The sequence below is a fragment of the Gallinula chloropus genome (genome assembly GCF_964237585.1).
Source record: "Gallinula chloropus genome assembly, chromosome: 8".
In the NCBI taxonomy this organism is placed as follows: Eukaryota; Metazoa; Chordata; class Aves; order Gruiformes; family Rallidae; genus Gallinula; species Gallinula chloropus.
Genome location: NC_140093.1, coordinates 14686259 through 14693272, shown reverse-complemented (window position 1 = coordinate 14693272; position 7014 = coordinate 14686259).

Genomic DNA, 7014 nt, shown 5'->3' with positions numbered 1-7014 from the left:
TCTTGGTGGATTTACAGTAGTATAACTCAGAGGAGATAAAGGCTCTAATTTTGACATTTTCTTTCTTTTTTCTCTAGTGACAAGTATTGTTCCAGTCCTTTTCTATCTTTTCCTCTTTTCCTTGTTCTTCCATTATGAAAGTGATTATTCTCTGTTGTGAAGTTATTACTGATAACAATGATGCTCTTTGAGTAATGTTAGGAATACCTTCTCACACTTGAGAATTATAAGATAGGAGGGTTACAGTGTGTTGTCATTGTCCTGTAACAATTTCACTTGTGAAGTGCTAGTGAATGCTCTATATTATTTCTAATTTTTTTTCTAAAGACTGGCACAATATAGAATCATATAGTCTGCAAGATTTTAAAAAATGCTGATTCAAGAGCTAAAAATTACATTGAAGATAGACCGGTAATTTTGCACTATGATACCAAACCATGAGGTCTCTGAGAACATGAACAGAATAAGGACAGTTTGCCTGGACAGGTAGAGAGCCGTGTACAGCTGGTTCCCTCTTGGAATCGGCAGGTGTGACTCCTCTGCCTTCATTAGAGTTGATTCATGAACGCCACGGAGAAATTTGGCTTTTACTATATAAAGGACTGTATTCGTGACTTAATGTTCTCTGTGAAGTGTGTTGTTAAGCTTCTCTTTTTTGCATACTGTGTTGCTAAATCATTTATACTTATCTCCCTGACATATGAACACATCTTATAATTAATTTTTATGAAAGCATTTTCCATTAATTCTTTCCTTATTCTAGGTAGTGAACTCTTTAATATAACCCTGTGAATGTAACCTTTTAATCATCAGTGTTACTTTATTCCAGGCTAGTGAATGCTGTTTTGAGTATAGGGCAGCAACTATAAATTAGGCATTCTTCATAGTGGAAGTGTTAATATTTTGATAAACAGAAGCATGCATTGGTGCATTATCAGACAGGTAATTGAATGAAAGAGGATTATTTATGTGTCCTTTCTTTCTAGATTTGAGAAAATGGAGATAGAAGAAGAGCAGTTTCTCTGACTGCAGTTTCAGGATGTTATCGCAGCCATTGGGAGTAAAGTATCAGAGTCAAAATTACTGTGGGACAGTTATTTTAAACAGGGAATTATCCCCATACAAAAACCACTTGCATAAAGTTCTTTGTTCTTACATCATTGAGAAAAATGCACCAGAACTGGCTTCTCTTAATCCTGTGCTCATATGTTTTAAAAACTCTTTCTGCTAACCTTTGTTGGGTATTCAGTGTACCTCCTTGTCGTGCTGTTCTGCTCTTGGCGCACTTCATGGCATGATTTCTATGGATTTATCCATTATTGCAAACAATGTTTTAGTAAACATGTTCTCAACAAATTGGAGGTGTGTTTCTAATAGGATGGAGTATTAGTCAGTGTCCACATGATGGAAGCTGCCCAGCAAGAGAAAAGGCTAGTTTGTTTAGCCCTCTTTGGGAGTTGTGCATCTTTCTGATGCCACCTTTCCTGTCTGAGTCAGGGTATTGTTTCATTTGCCTGTAAACTGTAGGGTCATGTTGAGGTAAAACTCTGATGGGCTGTGAAAGAGGGCAGTTCAGCTATGTGATGGGAACTTTTGTGTACAGTATCATTGAGAGGTCATGTTTTTCACTCCATCAGATTTTCATAGGTCGCTTCATTAAAAATTGAGATTCAACCACATTACAAAACAGAGTGGCAGGCTGCTTGAAGCTTCTATCAATAATGTATCAACTCATCTATTCTGATTTCTTCCAAATACTCCCTTTGTTATTTTTAGTACAAAAGGGAGTGCATCTAAATACTGAGCTCTGTATAGGGGGAGAAAACTTCACTCATTGCCACGCTTAGCTAAACAGTGTCAAACACGAAGCAACCTTTTGCTTACATAGAGCTTTTCAGCTAAAGGGGGAAGGTTTCCATTCCATGAATGCTTGTTTTTGTACCAGCCAAGATGAGCAATTTTTCAAAGCCCTCATTAACCAACAAGAGACATAGCTGTATTCAAAGATCCCTCCAAAGCACTAGTCATGTCAGTAACATGACTGACACTTTCTTGGTGTTAGCTTATGCACAAAGCGCTGAGTAGTGGTCATACTCACTGTGCTTGAGAAATTGCCAGGAGAGAGTGGTGTTTAGAAAGCACAGTAATCCTCTGGGCTCCATAAAGTGTACGTAGAAATTCTTCCCCGATTTACCATTTAATTTCAACAAGGTCTGACACATGATTTCTTCCTCTTGCTGTTTTTAGGATAATTTGCTCAGCAAAGCAAAGGCTACAGAGCCTGCCTTATGGAGGGTATTTCACCACGTGCCATTGAGCATGACTGTGCAAGGGCAGATGGAGGTCTGGTGGAATTCAGGAGAGCAAGGATCATCCTGTACTTAGAGTATGGCTATCTGTCTCCAAGGTGTAGCGCTGCCTGTACTGCAGCAGCTTTGTGTAACTCTGACTTTTCACTTGGCTTTGTGTCCGTAATGTGGGATAACAGTATTTCCTCCCTTCCTTGTCCCAGTCCCCGCAATCAAATGACCTGAATGGAAACAGGCAGAGGAGAGAGTGCTCTTTTCTTACGTATTTTCTCTGAGATCTCTCTGCTGCAGTGCATGTCAGTGAACCTGTGCATTACAAGAGAGATCTTTCTGTTCCAAAGTCTGCATCACTCGAGATTTGTCTCTCTTTGAGGTTTTTTTCAGTGCTTGCTGGTGCAAGGAGATGTAAATTTCTTTCTTTTCAAGTGTACCAGGTCCTTTCAATCTATCTATCCAATGTGATTTCTGCAGCCAGAGAGCTCTCCATCTTAATTTGTAGCAAAAGTTGAGGCAGACTTAAGAAAGGGAAAAATTCTTGTCCATAGAAAAAAGAAACAATCTCCACTAAATCCTGGGAGCGAAAGGGAAACCATGTTATAGACTAAATAGCAAGTAGCAATAAGAACTGTCATTTTTTTTAGAATTAATAGTTCTAGCAACCCATTTCTTTAAGTATCCAACCTGGGGGAGATATATATATCCTAGCTTTAGGTACCTCTCTGAGCTGGCTCAGTCATTTTATATCTCCTCTGCATTCAGAGAAGAGATGTTTCCGGCTGACCATATGGAGCAAGACTTCAGTGCCTTGATTTGTTCTATGGAGAAGCCTGAGATTATAAAAGGGTAACTGAGATTATCTGACTGAATTATGGGCTTAAAGTCAGGTGATGTGACTACTGCTAGTGTCTCTGCAAGTCCATTAGGTAAATTAATGTGCTAGAATTTCATAGGTATTTGCAAAGTCCTGTTTTTGAGCCATCCTGTTAAATGTCTTTTTTGCTATGTGATAGCTCAGAAGACTTGATTTGAGAGATGCTTTGTGGTCACTTGTTCATCTCTTTCTGAAATACCCATTGTCTTTGTAGCCATTGTTTTTACTTAGTGTTTAGTGTCATAACCAGAGTAAGGAGGGAAAAAAGGAGCAAGTGGACTATGGAGAGTGAACTATCCATCTCCACCTCTTGAGGTCTACCCTAATAATGACAGAGGTCCAACAGCCAGGAAAAATTGTATTGCTGTTTGTGATGTGCGTGATCTCCACTATTTTACTTTATGTAGAGCGTCAGCTCTTTCTATTAACAGTGTGTGAAATACAAACAGAGCTGATAAAACTATATGGTGCTACCTGTTCTTCAGCATTGATTTCTGCATGACTGCATGGATGTTTTGGGGAAGAACTGTCATTTTGCTGTCAGTAGGGTTGTTCAGAAATGAATGTAGTGAAGTAAACTCAGTAGTAGCACCAATAAGTAACTTTGCACCCATGGATAGAACATGTACATGTAGTTTGTGGTGGGAGTATGACAGGAAATGATTCATCATGTAATGTGTTCCTTTGCAATTGGTCTGGCATGTATCTCATCTCACCAGTCAGAAATAAAGCACCTATTTTTGTGTCCAGAATAAATGCTTGTAGTCCAGCCTTTTATTTCAGTGCAAGAATATGTCCCTCACCTAATTTGGCTTCTATTTTTTTGTCTGCATTACCATTGTTTGACTTGACTCACCTCTGTGTGAGGTGTTTCTGGAGCTACATGCAATCAGTCAGGGAATCCAAACATGGACCTAAAGATTTTTTTAAGACCCTAGGCAGGTGGGTGCCAGGTGATCTCTCAAAGGCTAGGTAGGGCAGCCACATGTATCCTTTCTTTAGTTCTTTGCTCTTTTTCTTGTGTGTTTGTTTTTCCAGTTGGGTATCCTGTCCTGCTCCTGAGGCACATAGTTTTCTTCCCTATTTGTTCTGACACTCTTGTTTGTTTCTGCTCATTCCTTAACACTTGGTATCAGAAGGCTCTTTGTGATGTATCACCTTGCAACTCTAATTTTGGAAGGTTTTGTTGTGTTAATGCAGCATTAGAATTCCAACAAGCAAGTCAGCAAAATAAACATGCCAGAAGTGTATTTTTATTTTTTTTAAAGGAAGCAGAACTATTTTGCAAATGTTTTTAAAGATGTTCTGGAAATAATGCTCTTCTATGAGGAGATGTGCATGAGTTATTCTATAATACCATTAGGACCGTAGGTATTTGGGTAGGTATTTTCAAAGTGAAATTGTCTGTAGGGTTGCCATCTGTTTTGCACTCGATGTGTATCAGAGAAGCAAAGCATTTAGGGAGGGGAAAAGCCTTTGATCAGACCAGGTAAAGTAGATGAGAAAAGGGGAGATAACTCCAGGCACGAAGGACCTGCACACAGTCAGAATGATGTCTAGGTTCACTTTCCAGTCTCAGATACACTATCAGTAGAATAACAATATCAGCTGTGATGCATAATGATATCTTAAATTCTGAAGTGCTGAACAAACTGCAAGGAAGCTGACAGGGAGCTCCTTAGCATGGAGAAGGTCAGTACATATGCAGTAAAGATAAAGCAGAGGAAATAATATGAACTTGTTTAATAAATTTTAGATGTTTCATTACAGGATCGAGTTAGATACTTGGTTTTAATGTTATGTCAATCTCTAGTTAAGTGTGGAGACATTATTTGAAACATCAGGTGCAGTTTAAACAGCTCTGAGTTATATCTCAATGCTTTGAAGAATTCACAGACTAAAGTCCAGCTAGCATGGGGGCTCAGAAAGACAGGATGCAGTGCAAAGAAGAACAGGGCTCTTGTAAACTATGTCATCATGATGAGCTTCTTATTGCTACTTTAGGGACAGTGTTTACTTATTTTTCCCAGTCCAGAAGAAGTTTCATCATTCACTTGGGATCACAGAGAGAAAACGATTGTGCGCTCACACTTCTCTATTACCAAAAAGCATCACCTAACAGTTCACTTTTCTTAAACAGACAACAAATGCTTCTTCCCTTAAAGGAGGGATTAACAATGTAATTTACAGATCTCTCTCAGCAAAACCAATATCAAACACAATGCTTATCTGCACTGAGCCTGACAGCTTTGCAAATGAGCTTCAGAAGCCATTCAGGAGCACAGTGAATACAGATCCTGCAGAAGAATCAACAGTTTGTTCCTAATGAAATAAATGCTTATCAGCACATTAATCAATCTAATCACAGGGAGAAATCATTCACTAAAGTAGTTGTTCTGTAACTTCATTTGGCTGCCTTGTGTCTGGCTGGTGCATGCCTTTGTTACAGCTTCACAGCTATCCACATGGTATTTGAGTTGGTTAATCAAGGAAATCAATGGGAAAATTTGATATCATTGGTTCTCCAAAGAAGAGGTGATGGAATAAATCTGCAGCTTTACTTTTCTGGAGTATTGCTTTGCTTTTTTCTCCCTTTCCCTCATAGGAAAAGGTTACAAAGCTGGAGAGAAATGAGTCCTCTGAAATTTCCAGAGCTGTGATTGATTCCCTCTTTCACCTTGACATGTATGCAGGCAAGGAGTGTCCTCAGAGCCTCCTTCAGGTAGCTCCCTTGGGCCACACAGGGAAGGCTGAGCAGTTTGTGGTGTTCACAGGACCACAAAATGTTTCAGAGTGACTGCAGACTTTATAAGCATATAGTGGATCTAACTCTGGAGCAATTCCAGGATCAGGTGGGCTTGACGTGTAACACCTATGAATTGACATCTCCTTATGTTTTACCTGATGCCAGCACAGGAGAGGGGTGTGCTCTCCCCTTTTGGATCATTATCTGCTTAGTAATGACTCACTGCAATACCTCAAGCTAGGATATGAGCTGCCCAGAACTTCACAGGGAGCTCAGTGTGATCTCAACAATGAACCTTTGGTGATGTTCAAAAAGTTCAGTTAACTTTTTAAAAATTATTTTTGTCTTCCCTGGGTGGAAAGTCAGCTGTGCTTCAGTGCATGTGAAGTGCAATTCTCCTTTAGTTCTAGTGCCTGGGGGTCTTTTTGAAGTAGTAGGGTCTGAGCTCTCACCAGCTTATGTCTCCGAAATCCTGGGTAGTCTCAGTGTGCAGTATAGTGAGGGCTGTGAAGTGCTCGGAGGCTGTGGGTCTGTTATAGCCTGTCTGAGGCATCATCTTTGCCACAGCAAGCTGGTTGAGGAGGGGTGCTGTCCTGTGGAAAAAAGCTGAGGATGAGATCCATAAAGTTAGCCATTGAAGGTCAGTGAAACCAGTCACAGATGCTTTCCTCCCTGACAATCTGGGTGACTGTGTGGATGGGCACTTATTTCACCAGAAGAGCTGAAATTCTTAGTATTTTTATATTTCTACATCTGTATTAAAAATATGCAGCAAAATAATCACTAAGAGAAGTCAAACACAAATGGTGGCAAAATGATCTGTGAAGTCAGAGGCCCATCAGCTGCTCGCCTTGAACATTTCTTCTCTCCATTAGAGCTGTCACTGCTTAGAAATTGCATTAGTTTAAGTCAAGTTAAGTAAAATAATGCAACTTTGGTGGATATACAGTCTTATGCCAGTTTAATATTAGCCCCATGATTTCTGCCAGTGTGCTACAGTATCAAATCTGGCAGAATTAATGTAGAGCCAAGTAGTGTTCCCACAAGCTGCTTTTGAAAAATAATTGATCTGGCAAAAGGATTTGCAT